The sequence below is a fragment of the Euprymna scolopes genome, chromosome 13 (genome assembly GCF_053919585.1).
Source record: "Euprymna scolopes isolate OS-2025 chromosome 13, ASM5391958v1, whole genome shotgun sequence".
Taxonomy (NCBI): domain Eukaryota; kingdom Metazoa; phylum Mollusca; class Cephalopoda; order Sepiida; family Sepiolidae; genus Euprymna; species Euprymna scolopes.
The window spans coordinates 113,322,410-113,342,316 of NC_136494.1; the positions used below are offsets into that span (position 1 = coordinate 113,322,410).

Below are 19,907 nucleotides of genomic sequence, written 5' to 3' on the forward strand. Positions count from 1 at the left end.
TGACGTCATCACTAGATGGGGTGCCTACCATGGTTTAAAAGAGTTCAATCTACCCTTGAGGAGAGGATAGATTGCGCCAGTTTCTCAACCTGGTATTTTACCTTGCGGTGCATACAGCACGGTTGCCTTCCCTAATGGTCACCCATCTGGTACTGGCCATGCTCAACGTTGCTTAACTTCAGTGAGCTGGTGTATCAACATGATTGTGCCATATAGACAGGAGATTCCTACTGACCTTAGTCTTGAAAAGACTGTCGGGTTATAGAGAGGAGTAAAAACAGCAGGAAGGAAAAAATAACAGTTTATAACTTTTCTTTTCGTTTTATGAATAAATCTTTTTCTTCAGTTCAGAGTGACCCTTTTTAATGACCTGGTCATTCCTTATATTGAAAACCGACCTTGTGTCTAATTCTGTCCTCATAGCCAAGTAAATGGAGACATGCATAGTTTTTTTTTTTTGTAATATGTGTGTGATAATTAGGGCTATGACAACAGCATATTCTTTTCATTGTTTTGACTCGAGTATATATCCGACAAACTTAGACACAATCAACCGAGAACCACATCACTACATAAAAACATAAGATATCAATAGATATATATCGAAGAATCAAAACAAGGAAAAGAATATGCTATTGTCATAGTCCTAGTGATAATACATGCAATACTCAGTGCTCATCAGTTATCAACCAAGGATGGTAACAGTTTCAATTAGCAAGACAGTACTGTCATCCATGGCATAGCTAGCAGGTTTGGCCAACATATTTATAACCCTCCCCCCAAAAAAAAACAATGCAATTTCATGAATACTTTATTAAAAGAACTTTTTAGCTGTCGATAATATACATTAAAACAATTGTCGTTTCATGGCATGCAAATACGAGAAATACTATATTGTTTATGAGTTTTACTGTTACGTCACTTAATTGTTAGTTCGCTATGAATTTCTCTAGGATATTGACGCTCGACAATCAGATTCTGTACACTATGGATTTAATTTACTTTCTAACAAAAGTTCAGTGAAAATGCAATAAGTACTGCATCCTGCATACGAAAGGAATGCATATCTGTATAACTGGAATGGTGAAAATTGTATAAAAACATGAATTGATGAAATGCATAAAATGTGAAAGGTTCAGTGCTCTATATGTTATGCGTGAAATAGTGTGTGTGCGTGTATATATATTTGTATGTGTGTGTGTGTGTGTGTATACCAAGTGAAAAGTAGATTTTAATACAGAAATACAAAATAATCCAATGTGAAATATATATAAATGTGTTTGTGTTCTGTTTTTATGGCATACCTTTTGTTTGTTTTATTTTTGAAAAAGAGGTATACTCTCGAAATTATTAAAAAAAAAAAAAAAAAAAAAAAACATTATACCATCCCCGTTAACGGTAAGTTCATATTTACTAATTTATATGTGAAAGAATTTTTAAAAACAGATTTGTTATTTAAATGCCGTCTTTATCTGTTTTTGTTCATATGTCACAATAGTTCATCATCCCATATCCTACAGAACCCCGGGATACAGTGACCCTAGGATATGGTTTTTCAGGTTACGATGTGGAATACAATGTTTTCCGCCCCTGCTTACGGTATTTTCCCCGCCTTACAGTGTTACTTATGTTATTTTAATATATACATGTGTAGTGTATACTGTACTGTATTTTGTTACTAAATTTTCCGTATCCCAGGGTTCAACTGTATAATATTACTGTACACTCTCCATCAAAAATGACTACAAAACTTATGCTTCAATGTTTACATAAATATTCATTTAAAAGCAATATCGGTATTACCCTCCCCGACTACACAACCCAGTGCCACTTTCTCTTCCAAACAATAACCATGCAATTAGTAAAGTTAAAAGAAAACATTTTGTAAAAAAAAAAAAAAAAAAAAAAAAAAAAAATCTAGGATGTCCAGTGTATTGTCTATAATTCAACCGGAAGTGGAAAAAGAAAAAAAAATATTAGAAAAAGGATACGAAAAAGGTTAAAAAAAAAAAAAAATGAAAGACGAGGAAAAAAATGAAAGACGAGGAAAAAAAAAGCGAAAACGAGGGAAAAAAAAAAAGCAAAAACGAGGAAAAAAAAGCAAAAACGAGGAAAAAGGAAAAACAAGGAAAATAATGAAAAACGAGGAAAAAAAGGAAAAAACAAGGAAGAAACCAAACGGGTAAAAAAAGATAAAAACGAGGAAAAAGAAAGAAAAAAAAGAATTGGTGCAAACTCAGATCAGTCTTTATGGTTGTGTCTTATTCTGAGGGGCTTTAAGCAATTGATCCTAAAAAGAATTTTATTTTGTAATGTTTTTATTCACAAAATAATATGGTGCAAAATAGTTTTTTTTAATTTTCAACCGTTTTAATATATGATGATTTGCTATGTATTTGAAAACCAAAAAATGACTTCCGATTCGACAGTTTAAAGAATTCAAATTTCTTTCAAATTTCGAACAATCACAACGTAATTACGTTTTTTTTTTATCCAATCATTCATAAAAACATTTAAATTGTTGACTTGAAACGGAAATAAGTAGTGGTTGATTTTATTTCGAAATAAAGTTATTTTTTTAATATGATCTTCTAAAGCTCATTTTAGTACTTTATGCCGTTTAATTATTTTTTATAAACATTCTATACAGTTAGTAGTGAATTAAAAAAAATGTGCACATTATATGGTGTAAAACACACACGTGCACACGAGATAAAATTTGAAATGAACTTACTCTAATAATTCTTCTGAAATTGCGAAAGTAACATATGGACAACGAATGCCTACTAGACACTGTCCTTGAGTGTCTAAAATCTTGTCAGTGATTGCAGTGAGAGCAACTTGAACTGACACACACCATGCCAATAGTGAATAGATGGGGAGAACTTGAATGCCTACTAGACACTATCCTCCAGTGTCTAAGATCTCCCTGTACAGGGGTTTGCCAGAAGAAGCTGGCATGAGGATACTTTTCCATAGAAATAAACCCTTACCAAATATTCAAAATCACATACTATTCGCTGCCCAAATAATATGTTTCTATGGCTAACCCACATTGGCTTTTATGAGGAATGGTGCACATTCTCCAAGTGATGTTACTTCAAGTAATAGCACAAATCTGGATACTCCACCAGACTAGATAAATTCTTTTCCTGAAATCCAGTAAGATCAAGAAACTAAAACGAAAGATATACTACAATGTATCAAAATGGTTAATTGGGGAAAGGAAATTTATGCTCTCAATTTCTTTACTAACTCAGTGTTTGAGAGATAAAGAACTTTAATGGAACATTCGAATATCTATGTATCTCATATCTTAGCCTCAGGTAGTGGGCCCCTTGATTTCTGCGAACTTTGAAGTAAAATAAAACAAAAACGGCTAACTCCGTCTAAAAAGACTATTCAGTCATTCAATTTTCATAAACATAAAATAGGGTGCAATTTGGCGTGGAATAATTCTGCCATACCTATATCCCCCCCCCCCCGCATTGTACATTCTGTCATCGCCTTTGCTTTTTTTATTTTTTATGTTATTTCTTTGCGTTACTGGAACGGTTGCCTGTGTTTGTTTCTGTATTGCATTTTTATTTATATTAGTAGGCTTATTTTATCAGAATTATACTCACACATAATATACATACACATGTATGCACACACACACATATATATATATAAGGGTTAAATTTTTATCTAAAAATATATTTAGTGTTGACAAGCTACTGGGGCTGACCTTCACTGGTGCCCTTTCTCCTCTGTGCAATCTCTTTCCCAAAGAGAAGAGAATACCGACCCTGTCTCTGATCTATCGTTATTTTCATGGCAAGTACTCGTCTGAGCTTCAATCTATCGTCCCACTTGCCAAACTTTCATAAAAACCACTAGTCTAGTTACACACCCACTATCTGTGCATAAATCTAAATGCGGATTTTATGAACAAAGTTTCTTTCTTAGAACTGTTCCGTTGGTCTGCTTTCCATTTAACTACAATACGATCGTCTTCAATCCAATGTGAACAAGTTCTTGTTGAATCGTGCCCTTAATCAAATTATACCCAAATTTCCACCATTAAATATCACTATGCTTTTGTCCCGATGAAAACCGTTCACTCATTAACCCTTATCTTTAAGTGGCTTTTAGGCTTTGATAAGTGGTGACTCTTGTTAAAAAAGTGAAAAATATAGTCAATCATCTGAATCAACTAGAAAAATGTGTTTCTGGATCATAATTTTTTTTTTTTTTTTTAATGTATTATTCTAATTCAAGACAATTTAAAATCATGAGACCATCCTATTAAAATGAAAAATTACTAAAATCAAAACATTAAAATTCAATTTATCGTAACAACCAAACTAAATAAGACAAAAAATGTTTGTTCTTCAATTTATGTCAATATTGCGGCTATGATGAAAAGAAAATAGAAATATGCATAATAATTGCAGTGGGAAATTAAAAGTCATGCACCTGAAGGTCGGAGGTTACATCGGCTGAAATGCTATGAATATAATAAAGATTTCTTTCTTTTTCTTTTAATATAATAGGGGTCTTCGGAATTGTCATGATTTTTTTTTTTTTTTACAGAAAGTTTATTTGTCCTCTGTTCCCTGCCCATATATATATATATATATATATATATATATATATTTTATTATTATTACATTTTCACCCCAAACAAGGCAAATTGCCACTTTGGTGTAGGGGGCTACTATCAGGGGCAACAACTACTGGGGTACTATGTAGGGATTTGGGCAGCAAGGTGTCGGTTCACGTTACACTTGAACTTCTGCACGTCAGTACTGTTGGGGAAGCAGGTACCTGGAATGGAATTCCAGAGTCTAGCGGTTCTGGGGAAGAAACTATTGGAGTAAAAAGATCTTTTACATCTAGGGATCTCTACAGTGTGGGGGTGGGATTTAGCAGCCTGTCGGGTTTGTCGAGGGTGCTCACGCCGTGGGGGCACAAGTGATTGCAGTTCGTCAGAGCATTCACCACTAAAATACTTGTAGAAAAGGCAGAGGGATGCAACATTTCGTCGATGGGACAGAGGCTGAAGCTTAGATGCCAGTTCAGGGCCTATCAGGTTTGTGACTCTCTTTTGAACCTTGTCAAGGAGCGAGAGACTAGTAGCAGATGCACCAGCCCAGATGTGGCATCAATAATCCATACATGGGCGAATGGTAGCCTTATAGAGGTACAGGATACTTTCGGGTGTTAGTAGTTTTCTAGCACAGTAGAGAGAGCCCACCTTTCTTGCAGCGGCCCTGGCAATGCCTTCAATGTAATTGTTCCAACTCATGTTTCCTGTGAACGTTAGGCCAAGGAGTTTGAAAGATGGACTCTCAGATAAAGAGTCGTTGGCCATTGCTATGGGTGGTAGAGAGGGTTTCTTGTAATTATTGAATGAAACTAGTTTAGTCTTGGCAGCATTGAACGTGACCAACCACTTTTGTCCCCATTCCACTACAGATTGGAGGTCTTCCTCTAGTGTTTCTGCCATTTCTTTAGAAATGTGTTCATTCGTCTTCCTGTCGTGTCTGCTATAGAGTGTAGTGTCATCAGCATATATACCCATCTCAGAGGCAATGTTGTCGGGGAGGTCATTTATGAATATCAGGAACAATAGAGGTCCAAGGATAGAACCCTGGGGCACCCCCGCATTTATATCATATTGTTTAGATGTACGACCGTCGAGGACAACCTGGATTTTTCTCTTATCTAAGAAGGATTTAATTATATTAAGTATTCTACCAGTGATACCGTATGATCTGATTTTACTGAGGAGACCCTCATGCCATACCCTGTCAAAAGCCTTAGATATATCTAGAGCTACCGCTCTGCCCTCCCCCGCTTTGTCCAGTGAATGGTATATACGTTCAGAGATTACAGTGAGGATGTCTGCTGTGGAACGGGCTTGTCTAAATCCATATTGTTTGTCAGTCAGTAGTTTAGCATCTGTAAGATGATGGACTAGAGCATGGTTAATTATGGTCTCAAATATTTTGGCAAAAAGTGGGAGGAGGCTAATGGGGCGATAATTTGATGGGTCTGTCCTTTCGCCAGAATTCTTGAATACTGGTACAACAGAAGCAGTTTTCCAACAGCCCAGAAAGCAAGCTTCATTAAGGCATTTGTTGTAGAGTTTGGAAAGAACTGGAGCTACTTCGGCTGAGCACTTTTTTAATAGCACAGCTGGGATAAGATCGGGTCCACATGCTTTTGAGGTGTCAAGGTTTTTTATGATAGCATGCACCTGAGCAGGGGTGGTTTTCAGATCGTCTAGTGTGGCGTCTGTCCGCATAGGAAAGTCAGGTAGGGGGTGGTTGGAAGGGTCCAGTGTGGAGTTTGAGGCAAACCGACTGGCAAGCATGTTAGCCTTGTCGGTTGCTGAGGAGACAACCACGTGATTGTTGGTTAGTGGGGGAATTGTTGATTGCCCATTATTTACTACACTGTTGTAGATTTTCCAGAAGTCTCGAGTTCCTAGTTTTTGTGCTTCGATGCGCTTTTTAGTGGTTTCCGTAAATTCTCTCTTAGCTGTCACTATTTCTTTCTTAACGTTATTTCTAGCTTCTATATACTTCAGTTTGTTTGAACTGGATTATGTCGGTTAAACCTATGGTATGCATGCTGCTTTTGAGCAATGGCAGTTGCACAAGTCGACGTAACCCATTGGGGAGAGTGGGGCTTACTATAAAATTTCCGCATGGGAACATGCGCTTCGATTGCAGTTTTGAACCAGTCAGTGGTCTCGTTTGCACATTGTTCAGCAGGGAGAGAGAAAATATTTTTCCATGGAGCATCTCTAATTAGTTCCCTGATGGCTTCCCAGTCAGCCTTATTATAATATCTCGTTGTTTTGAGCACTGGCTCTTCAGTTTTGGGTCTAGAGTTTAGGGCGATTTCAACCATTATCACTGCATGATCAGCGTTCCCGAGTGGGCTGTGGGCCTTCGTTATGCAGTCATCGGGAACTGTGGTCAAAAACAGATCTAGAAGTGATGCGTGTTGTTCTTCCTGGTCAGGGAAACGGGTTGGAAACGTAACAATTTGTGATAGGGAGTGAGATATAGCGAAGCTATGGGTTGTGCTGCCCGCTGCATCTGTGTGAGTAGAGAATCCAAGCCAGTTTTTGTGGTGGACATTAAAGTCACCAAACACATGTATTTGTGCGCTAGTGTCGAGGGACAGGGCCGTGTCTATGCTGTCAGATACTTTGTTTATTATGGAGCAGTCCTGAGTCGAGGGAGAGCGGTAGAGAAAATAATAGTAGCTAATATTGTGTTGCATTTTTAGTCTAAAGCACATAAAGGCTTGATCATCTGTTTCTAGGTTTGTTTCTCTAGTCAAGGGAAGGGTATTACGAATGTAAACTCCAAGTCCGTGCATATGTCTGTCAGAGTCCTTACGGCAGAGTGGGAGATATCCAGGCATGTTAAAGTATATATATATATAAAAGCAAGTATATGTTAAAGTATATATATCTATAAAAGCAAGTATGATATTATGACGTTATGGAAAAAAAAAAAAGAAAAACCTGTGGCCATTAAGAAATTTTCAACATTTCGTCCCCATTTTCGGGGGACTTCCTCAGGAAAGGATAGAGATGATTGTCTGAGTATGATCACACTATTAGAATCTCCAGCTCTGTACACATCTCCCTATACCATCTCAACGTCATCTTCCTCTGAGGTCAATATTTAAATCCGTTTCAAGACAGACATTACACACCCATCGTATGATTCACATATTTCTCCCCATGCAACACATGACTTCAACTCTCACCGGCCAGGTTTGACTTCCATATATCATCACACTGCATACACATGCTTGATCACTCTGGTGACACTTTGTTGATTAGTAATTTGCTGAACTTGATTCACTTCTAATTCTTGCAATCAGACGAACACTTGATCCACTCGACACTAATTGTATCACCAAACAATTTCTGAACAGATTAGAGATCATTTCATTTCAAATCACTAGATGTTACCATTTTTCGTGTGTATGTGCGTTTCTCGTCTTTATGTGACTTGTGTTTTTTTGTACTAAATAACTCATAATGATCAGCCATGCATTTCTGTTGATTATATTTTATTTTGATCTTTCCTCTCAATGAATGAATCTGTAACGTAGAGCGGTCAACAATTTTCATTAGCTACTATACTCAAGTGTAGAGGAGCACATCATTCTTTTCTCAGGATTTCTCCACTTACCCTTAATCTACTCCTTATAATGCTGAGTGTTTAACAATGAGGCATCGAGTACCATTTTGTAAGTCTTTATTACAACTTTACTGAAGACTGAACCCTGATCTCCCAGACTATTGCTGAACACTTAATTCTGGCCAAATATTACAAGAAAAAAAAAGCAGATACACTTTTGTAATGCTTCTGAAATTTGCATTAAGACGATAGCAATAATTATGAAAATAATGAGCAAAAAATCCCATAAGCCAAGATTCTCCACCTCTTAAATGGTTCCATAAGCCGCAATTTGTACCACATAAAATGGTCGAGAAGAATCAAAGAGGATGGAAAAACTGAGGAGGTAATCGGTGGAGAGAAGTGGAATCTTGGATAGGTCTATTGCTACTCAGATTTTAGAGAAAATTATCAGTTAGAAACCAATGGTAAACGGCTGTGGCAATAATAATTTGAGAATACTTGTCACTCAGACTGAAACAAAAATGTAGTAGGCAAAAAAAATAAATGTTCTGTCAGCAACAGTACAACTTCAAAATAGTCAATATCGCCCACCTCCAGAAGAGAGGGAATTCCTGTCCGTGATAACCGTGGTAAAAGAAGACACACTCCAATCGCCAGAAACACCTACACACACAATTTGCAGGACACTGCCGACTCGTCTCTAGCCTCCTGCTTTTATAGTGGCCGGGAATTATCCATTTGCATAATCACATGAGAAAGAAACGTGATTTTCCGAGAGTTGCATGGGGTAAACGCTAATAAAAACCCCTGGACGCCATCTTGGAATTCTCTTTTCCCCCCAACCGGTGACACAACAGACGTACCCGAGGTAAGCTCTTTTTCCCCTCATTTTAGTTATTGCTACTTCTGCTACACAGACTCAATAGAACTTGCTATTGCTAGTGAGCAATCACTGATAATGACTTGTAAAAACTTATGAATAAATAATATTAAATTTTACTTGTTTTTTTTAATTAAATTTAAACTTAAGTGATGAAAAAAAAACGTTTTAAAAAGGCAAAATCTGAACAAATTATTGCTAATCAAATAAGTTTGGAAAGAAATTTTTCTTACACCAATTCAAGCTGGAATGTTAGATTATTTGATAAATTTTTCGATATTTATCAGGTTTTTCTCTTTTTAATCTCCTGCCTTCATCAGATGTCTGTAATACTGAGGCTACTTTGATATTGCAGGTTGCTATTATAATGATAATATACAGCATAATCACATTGATACACCAGTTTCCATTAGATCACCGGTTAAGCAACGATGAACCTGGTTAATACTAAAATGGGTGACCATTTGGGAATTTCAGGTGCTGTTTGCGCTCAGTATTGTTTTCAATCATCCTGGATTTCTCCAGTAGTGGATTTAAGCAGTGCTGATTCAGGAAAGGTGTGGTTTGAGATTGCACAACCCTTGCTTCATAATTTAACACACAGCTACCCTTACAGGGGGTATCCATTGTCTTTCGAGAACAGAAGCTTCTATAATAATGCTATATTTTTTTCACATTTTAACCAATCAATCTTGACCCCCAAAACTGTAACATGTTTCTTATCGATGCTTAGCCAATGCAAAAGTTCTTGGATATATGGTTGCCAATTCGCTTAAGGACTGGGTTGCCAAAGGAGAAAATCGTGGAATAAAGATAACTCCAGGAAGAGCAGTTTCATTGTGCATTCTTGCTGATTTGTATTCCATTTATGTCTGAAATGAAAAAATGCAAAAATGTTCCTCCAGAACCTAAAATTTCCGGTCAAGACAAATAAAATTTGTACTACTTTTAATCACTGATCTTTCTGGCAAACGAAAACTGGGTTGTGATCCAGGTTATCATAGAATGTTCCTTAGTAAACAATGGATCAATTGCCATTGATTATTGCAGTTGTGCCTCATTCAGAGGAATACTTTTGTTACAAAACGGGGTGGCAATGATATTATATGATGGGGTTACTATGATAATCTATATTTTATAATGATGGGGTAACTGTGTTGTAAAGTGAGAACAAAAGACACGTTTACCTAGAATAAAAGTTTTAATGAAGTAATAGAACATACGAGAGTACACAGCAAGGGGAGATAATTATACAACACATTAACCACAAAATACGAGAGTTTTAATATTACAACACTATGATAATCTATCTTTATAAAGTTAGATATGTGTCTGTACAGAATTCGCTCCTAAAATATTAATCAATCCTTATGAATTTTGGGACACATCTGTTAGACATAACAAATCCAAATCTCGGCTATATTTAATATCATAGTGTGGCGATCTGCATGGATAATTTGGAGGCATTGTTCCATTAATACAATGCTCAAAAATATCTACGTTTACATCTAAAAGTTTCCCTTAATTCGTCTGCTAATGAGTAAAAAAAAAAAATAAAAAAAAAAAACGTATAAAAAGCTGAAATAAATGTTTTCCTTCACATAAACCAAAACTTAAATGTTATTCATTCAGGGAATATAATCGAGACAGACAGAACAAATGCATCTAACCCTAGTATAGTAACCCGGATTGAAAATAATGGTTTGCACCAGAACATGCAAATCTGCGTGGCCTTGATTTCAGCAAAATCTGATCAGGTCTTTTTTTTTTTTTTTTGACATGCAAGTTGAGAGACATAATCCACACATGTGGACACAAATCCAGATAGATGGCTAGCTGCATGCATGTCAGATATCACTCCACAGTTCTGAGAAACTTCCACACTATACGATCTCTGTTCAGCAGTTATTTCCAAGATAACTCAACCTCTTCCTCACTTACTGTCCATGCCAACAAAGCCTTTTTTTTTTATTAATGGCATTAATGGCCATGAAGCCAAAATGTTCCATTGCGTTGTAATTGCTGCAGATTAACTTTGACCAAAGAATTAAGTTAGAGCTGTTTTTTAATATTTGTAGCCCAATCCGAATGTTGCTAATTATTGAAAACTGATCTTATAAAAGTAATGTTGCTTTTTTATAGTAAAGACTGCAAGACATTTCGTTAAGTTGTAGTAGGTCCACCCTCCCATGCTTAACTTTCTCTTGGAAAGGTGAGTTTATTGCTAATTGCCAAAAGTGCTACTAATGTGGAATGCTGATGGGGCTGCTCAGGATTTTTTATTTATTATAGGTCAGACCCCTCCTGACTTTTACTTCACTTGCAAGGAGCATTGCACTACCAGCGCTATAAGCATGGATGAGAAAGTAAATCTGGATTATAAGAAGAAAAAAAAAGACAAGTCTATGTGTACGGTTTCTTTTTTAGTACTTATTTTTGTTGGGTAAGGATTTTTTAAAAGATGAGTTATAAATAACTTTAGGAATAAAAAAGAAAACAAAAATCTCTCTGGGGGTGTACAATGAAGTTTCTAAGGGGTGGAGTGTATTATGTATACCCCAGGGCAGGATGAATAAAAAGTACCATTCTTCAAAATTCTAACTTCCTCAAGCAAAACAGTGAGCAGGGTGTGTCAACAAATACTTAAATATTAATATCTTTCTAGGAATGGTGATGTCGAGATGATGCAATATATATATATATATATATATATATATATATATATATATATATATATATGGTGGAACCAGTGAAGATGTTTCATGGGTTTAATAGTTAAATAGCTTTCATTTACAAGTGCAAAACTGATTGGTACAGGGAGCAGCTTATCTCCCAGTTTGCCCCATCATACCTCAGGTCTCAGTCGAGTTGAGCGCGTGACGAAATAAATGATTGAACCATTTGAATTTCTCTCTTTTCTCCTCTCTTCCGGACTTGAATCCAGAACTTAATGCCCTATCAGGGGGGGGGGGGATTATTTACACTAAAAAGATGACTAAAATCCATCACAACTAAACGAACACACACACACAACATTTAGACATTTTCAATTTCTTTCTAATATAAAAACCAATAAGCATTATTTAATAACTTATTTTAAGAAAATATAATTCATAATTGAGCGTAGATAAGTTATTGCAAACTCATGCGACGCATGGCACTAAAATTGTCAACATCGGAACTCTTCTAAACTAAAGACTCTTCCTTGCTCTACAAGAACTCACAAACATTCTATTCCTTTTATTGCTGTAATCGTCTCTTCCTAAATGCATATTAATATCTCTGGTAATTACCTAAAGTTGTGACTCCCTAGCAAGGGGATTTTGCCATATATATATATATATATATATATATATATATATATATATATATATTACTAGCAGGTCGCCCGGTATTGACCAGTCATAAAATATGCTTAAATATATTTTATTTTATGCAGATATATTTGTCATTATAGAGCCAATACTCTTAATTCTTGCACCCAGTATATAGTAGTGATTTCAAAAGTAAAAAAAAAAAAAAATGTGACTTGGGTGCCATCAGCTAGAATCGAAACCAAAACATATAGTGCTCCAAGTTTAGTAATTACTATCTGAGCTATGCTCAAATTGATGAGAAATAGTTAAAGATTAACCAATTTTAACAAATAAAGTATATTTGTGCATGCATAGAAGATAGATATATCGACTTACACCTGCCAAGTTCTAATTTTTTTTCATGTTGACCCTTAGCAGCTATTTTTACTGGCTAAAGACCAAATTGAATTTGCTCCACAGATCCAAATCCCCCATATATCAAATATCAAGTCTGTAGACCGAAAATTGAAAGAAGGGTTTGGTAGATACCGTCCCTAAGACAGGCATGGTCTCACACATACATTTTATATATATATATATATATATATATATAATTTAAAGGAGATTATAACAATAGTCTAAAGAGCTGAGTGTATTTTAATGTAACAGTGAAATTACTAGTTTAATTAAAATACAGGAAATAGAAAGTGCTCGTTGTAATTTAGATATATAATAAGCTCGATAGTGAAATGTCCTAGAGCTAATTCAATATTAAGTAATGTGATTTATAATTTAAAATTTAAAAATCAAATTTTAATTAAATTAAAAATCCGTTTCATAAGAAGGAACAACAACAAAATCAATTATCTGTACGATCGTTTCGGAAAATAATGCTTTTTATTGTGGTATACATCAAGTTATGTAGAATAATTATATATAGTTTTTTGGTAAGGAAGGTCTCCTCATCAGCAAATTTTGGAGGGTTTTTATTGAATTTAAAAGACACCATAAATAAACCTAGCATTAAAAGTAAGGCAGATGAATCTTTTAATTTTTCTTTTTTTGAAATCAGGAACTGTTGTTAAAGTAGTCATTTAGATGTTTGTTATAGCTTTTTATCTTATTGAATAATTCAAACAAAGGAGAAAAAAAATGAATAAAATACGAGAGGTCTGCATTTTTTCATTTTTAACAAAAGCATTAATAACCGTTACTCTCCCGTCTCGGCACCACTTAAAAAGTCTCTCGCTGCACATTTCCATCTAATTTGGCACGTGTTTCTTTCTTCCGAACACACACTAGCCACAGCTGGCCCATTCTCACCTTCACTTTCCATGTCCACTTCCTTCTGCAACTTTTCTCTCCCCGACCACATGGTGTCCTTTTTTTCTTTGGATGCTCAGCCTGAGTACACTTGCCAATTTGCATACACATACAAATGCCGCTCCTGCTGCTAATACAATAGCTTGCCATCCATGGTTCGGTTGCTGCTGATATTTTTATACACACTCATATGCACTCTGTTATACACTGTCTCAGCAGCCATCAATATGTGGGAAATGACAACACGGCCAGAATGAGAAAAGAAGACAGACGATTATGGAAACAATTTTGGAGTCGTCATTGTAGAGCAGAGGACTATGTGGTTTTTATATCACTAAAATACTTGGTACAGGCATTATCAGAGCTCTATTATTATTCTACAGTAGAACCCCAGAATTAGTAACAAAATTCAGTACAGTATATAATACACATACATATATAATCAATAACATTTTAAATAACACCGTAAGGCAGAACAAATACCGTAACCAAGGGCCGGAAATACATCATATTCCACATCATAACCTGAAAAAACCATATCCTAGGGTTCTACTGTATTTTAAAAAAATATTGGGGTTTTTTTTGTAGGGAAGTTTTATTGTCTTCCCACATACAGTGCTTGATATTCTGAAATTGTAACCCATTTGGTACTAGCCAGGCTCTACATTTAACTTTGGTGATCTAATGAGATTTGCTAGTTAAACATAATGTAAAGGTTTTCATGTTCACTTTTATGCAATTAATCATAATTAATTACAGCTTACATAAATGAATCCCTTGATTTTTGGAAAGGATTAAAAAAGAAAGCGAAGTCTTCCATCTGGAGGAAAAGTTAATTAAAAATAATCCTCGAATGTCATGGAATTCTGTCAGCTTAATTGGTTTCCTTTTTTTGCCTTCCAATCTTTAGGTGAATTCAATCAGAGTAATACTTTCTTCATTAACATAGTTTCGATTAATGGCATAAAAAGGCGGGGGGGGGCGATAGAAGATTTGAATTCTATGTTAAACGAATCGATATTTTTTAAGCTAGCATCATTCAATCAACACGCATAGTGAGAAAGACATTATTTCAAACATTAATGCAAAAATCTTGATTAAGAATTTGAATTTCTGCATTTTTAAGTATTCAATAAATTTAGCAATAAAAAGAAAACATGCAAGTTTTTTTGGGTTTTTTTTACATAGGCATCACCACATTATCAAGGCCAAGAGGCCACTCAAGGATAAGGGTTAAAGAGTGTACAGTAGAAATTGGACGATATAGTAATCATTAGTAATGAAAATTTGGTAAATTTGATAACTTATATGGAACGGCTCATCAAGAACTTATTTACATTAGACTTGAAGAAAACCATATTGTAGTCAGCCAGAAAGCAGGAAAACGGAAGACAATTCCACAGGCGTGCAGTTCTAAGAAAGAAGCTTTGTTCATGGAATCTACGTTTAGGTTTAGGCACAGATAAAGAGTGGGGGGAATTATTGATAGTGTTTACAGCTAGACGAGTATTTCTTGTGAAAGTTTGGCGAGGGGGGACCATAGATTGAAGCTCAGTCGAACACTTTCCATGAAAATAACGATACATCAGAGACAAACTCGCAACATCTCTTCTGTAAGATAGAGGTTGCAAGGAAGAGAAAAGGACATCTCCTACGAGGCTACAAAGTCTATTTTGAACTCTATCAAGGCAGGCCAAGTCCTTTCTAGCAGCTCCTGCCCAGATGTGGCAACAGTATTCCATCCTTGGACGTACCTGGCTCTTATATAGATAGAGAATAGCATCAGCAGTGAGATATCTACCGGATCGATAGAAAGATCCCACCATTTTTCCAGCGGCCTTGGCAACAGATTTGATGTATGTGTTCCATTTAAGATCAGGAGTAATGGTCAAGCCAAGAAGCTTGTAAAAACTTGAGGCCTCCTGAAGACGAGAGCCATTCATTTCAATTGATGCCAGATGTGGATCAGAATGTTGATGATGTAAAGAGAGAAGCTTGGTTTTAGATGCATTAAAAGTAACCAGTCACTCCTTACCCCATTGTACTACGTGCTCAAGATCAGAGGAGAGAGAATTGGAGAGAACTTGGTCGTTTCCTGTCTTAGATGTGCTACCATAAATGGTAGTGTCGTCAGCATAAATGTCTACAAATGATGTAAGGATGTGATTTGGAAGATCATTAATGTAGATCAGGAAAAGAGTTGGGCCCAGGATGGACCCCTGAGGGACACCGGCATTAATACTGTGAGCTTCTGATTTTTGCCCATCAACTACTACTCTTATGAACCTATCAGAAAGAAATGATTTAATAATTGAGAAGACATTTCCAGCAATACCATAGCTAGAGATCTTATGAAGTAAACCTTTATGCCATACCCTATCAAAGGCCTTAGATATGTCAAGAGCAATTGCCCTAGAAAGGTTGCCTCCGTCGAGAGATTTGCTAATCCTATGAGATATAACTGTAAGCACATCTGCTGTAGATCTAGCAGAACGGAAACCATATTGAGTGTCACTAAGAAGGTTATTTTTGTTGAGATGATTGATTACTTCTGTATTTAACACAGATTCTAGTAACTTACTCATGACGCACAGGAGACTTATTGGCTTGTACTGAGAGGGGGATTAGCGATCACCTGAATTCTTAAATACAGGGCATACTGATGAAATTTTCCAGGGAGATAGGAAACTATTCTCCTTAAGACAACGTTTAAACAGTTTTGTAAGTATGGGCGCTAGTTCAGGTTGAAGTTTTTTGAGTACTATAATTGAAATACCGTCAGGGCCAGTTGCTTTACTGGAATCAAGGTTTTTGATTAGCTTGGCAACATCACGTACAGATATACGTATATCACATAGCATGTTTTCTGATACAGGAGGAAATGTTTTAATTGTAATGTATGGTAGAAATTTACGCAGAAGGTTCAAAGATTTCCAAGCGTTGCCAATCATGGTGAAGACTACATGAATTGCACTTCAAATTGTTTTGATCTGATCGTTTGCAGAGAATGGTCTAAGAAACAGATTTAGCTCCAATGAAAACGTGATATCAAAAACTGAGGCTCAAAATACATCGTTCTACAAAACAGATATTGAATCTATTAGATAAGTTTTAAAACCAGTGTATCTCTAGAAAGATTATGTTGCAGAATGCAGTCGAATTTTCCTTCAAAGTTATTGTTTTATTATTTAACTGAATTAGTGATGCATAGATTAGGCCTTTTTTTTTATTATTACATTTTCACTCCAAACAAGGCACAGTACCACTTTGATGTAGGTGCCTACTATCTGGGTCATAATTTTTAGGAGAGCTGAGCAGCAAGAAGTCCGTTTACATTACACTTGAACTTCTGCATGCCAGTACAGTCAGAGAAACAGGAACCCAGAAGTGAATTCCAAAGTCTAGCAATTCTAGGGAAAACTATTAAAGTAGAAGGCTTTCTTACACCTGAGGATTTTTGTGTAGAGGTGGAATTTTTCTGCTTGTCGTACTTTTCAGAGGGTATTCATAGTGAGGGGTTACAAGGGCTTGTAGTTCATCAGAGCATCCACCATTATAGTTCTTGTAAAACAGGCAGAGGAATACAACATTTCACCGATGGGACAGTGGTTAAAGCCTAGCTGATAGTGCGGGACTTATTAGGCTGGCAACTCTCTTTTTAAACGAGTCTCCAATCTAATAGGTCTCTCACTATCAAGCAATTTCCAACGCCTGTCCCATTCCTGCAATGTTGTATGTTTGAACCTGTTTTACAAGTACTTCAATGGAATGTACTCTAATGAACTCATCGTACTAGTACCCCTTGACAAGAAGCAACAAAATATCACCCTTTCACGGGAGAGGTATATAGTTGCTAGAAAATCTATTCTAATAGTTTTTCTCACTAGACTGTACAAGAGGGAGAGTCTAGTAGCAGATGCACCAGCCCAAATATAGTAACAATACTTCATAAGCAGGCGAATAGTGGCCTTGTCATGGTACAGAATACTCTCAGGCATTAGTAACTTTCTAGCACAGTAGAGAGAGCTCACCTTCTTTGTAGCAGCTTTGGCAATGCACACGATGTATCTGTTCCAACTCATGTTTCTCATGAACGTTAAATCAAGGTGTTTGAAAGAAGTACTTTCAGGTAATGTATTATTAATCATAGCTATTAATGGTTGAAAAGGTTTCTTGTAGTTATTAAAAGAAAGGAGCTTAGTCTTGGCAGCATTGAATGTGACCATCCATTTTTGTCCCCATTCTACCACAGACCGGAGATCTTCTAGGGTTTCTGCTATTGCCTTGGATATGTGTTCATCATTTTCCCATAGTCTGTTATAGAGCATGGTGTCATTAGCAAATATATCCATCTAAGAAACAATTTTATCAGGAATAATAAAAGGTCCAAGGATCGACCTCTGAGGTACACCTTTAATTCTTACATAGGACCTGAACAATAAGGAGGACTAGACCAAAATATTAAAAAAAGGGAGAGCCAGATAGGGCAAGTATAGGTAGATGGTAATAATGTCAGTGAATATGTAATAAAACCACAAAATAAAAATAATCTTATTTGTGGGATATGAAAATCAGACAAAGCATGAAACCATTTGATATAAAGAGCCATTTCTTTCCAGCTCTTGGAAAGAAATGACTAGAATAGGAAATTGTATTACAAGGTATCAATGGAGACCACTAGACTAATGTGTCAAACGATCTGGAAAAAAGAAATCAGGGAGTAGATCAGAAAATTCTGAAGAATGCATGCTATAATATTAGTTATGAAAATAAGACGGAGACTAGCAACATCATTTCTGAGATGTTGGAGAGAAGGGCGAGGTCAATCAAATAACATGTGTATCTGTGCTTTATCCAGAACCCTCAAATAGGAAAGAGTTTCCCCAGCCCAAATATAACAACAATACTCCATAAATTGTCTGATAGATTTTAAGAGTTAAAACAATAATGGGGATACAGCATCTATATTACATTATCAAAACATTCGAAGAGATGTGTGCACATCTCAAAGTGTTTTTAAGTCATCAATTCTTCTTACACATGAAAAAGACAGGCAAAGAATCACTACTGTCCTCCATTAAAGTAAAATGCAATACTTTTTGGTCAGTAAATAAAATCCTCAAACGTACTGAATTTTTTTTTTTTTTTTTTTTTTAAAGAAAAAAAAAACATTGAAATGCAAAAAATCATTAGCATACCTCAAAATATTTACTCATAAACAAGATTTGCTTACATGGGAAATTAAAGTTAAGATGCAAATTATACATGTCAAAAGTAATATTTTAATCATTTTTTTTTTATTTTGATGATTGTCGAAAGTAATTTTTTAAAATTTCACTTTGCTGATATTTGAAATGTGAAACTTTAAAACACACTATATTAACTTTCAGATTAGGATCAAAGTAGTATCTGATCTGCCCAAAAATGGCACAATACTATTGTGAGGTTTGTTTTAGTGTTGAACATATATGAAATTCAAATATGTCACAATTCCTATATGGGTTTTGGAAATGAGACAGCAATAACCAGATTGATTCTGAAACTTAAGTGTCTGATACAATGATGCTGCTGATGATGATGACTATTAAGCATGGAATTTTCACAGTTCCTGTGAGTCTATATACTTCTATAGTTATTTACATTTGTTTTTGACTTTTGTTCACCCTAAACATTGCATATTTCCACTTGGACATAAGAGGCTACTATTTGGGACCACATCTACAGGGGATTATGTGAGAAGATGAGCAAAATATCTGTTCACATTACATTTAAATTCATGCATACTGGAATTCCAAAGTCTAGTCTTCTTTATGAGAAAAAACTATTAGAATAGGAGATTTTCCAGCAACTATATACGTCTCCCGTGAAAGGGTGATATTTTGTTGCTTCTTGTCAAGGGGTACTAATATGATGAGTTCATTAGAATACATTCCATTGAAGTACTTGTAAAACAGGTTCAAAGATACAACATTGCAGGAATGGGACAGGCGTTGGAACTTGCTTGATAGTGAGAGACCTATTAGATTGGAGACTCGTTTTTTTTTTTACCCTATTTTAGAAGGAAAAACAAATGATAGATGTACCAGCCTAGATGTGGCAACAATACTCCATGTATTAGCGAATAGTGGCTTTTAACTACTGTGTACTTTTACCTAACAATTTAATAAACAAAAGATTCCATTTGGCAATATTTGGCTGCTGTGATTTCATTATCTAAGCATTTCAGTCAATTCTAATGGATTACGT

The 19,907-nt window shown here is 35.6% G+C and overlaps 1 protein-coding gene across 3 annotated transcripts in view; it reads right to left on the reverse strand.

The window, feature by feature from the left end:
* Nucleotides 1-19,907, reverse strand: part of LOC145292149 (sushi domain-containing protein 2-like) — a 454,013-nt gene that overhangs the window by 270,415 nt on the left and 163,691 nt on the right. The gene's annotated exons all lie outside the window — the stretch shown is intronic.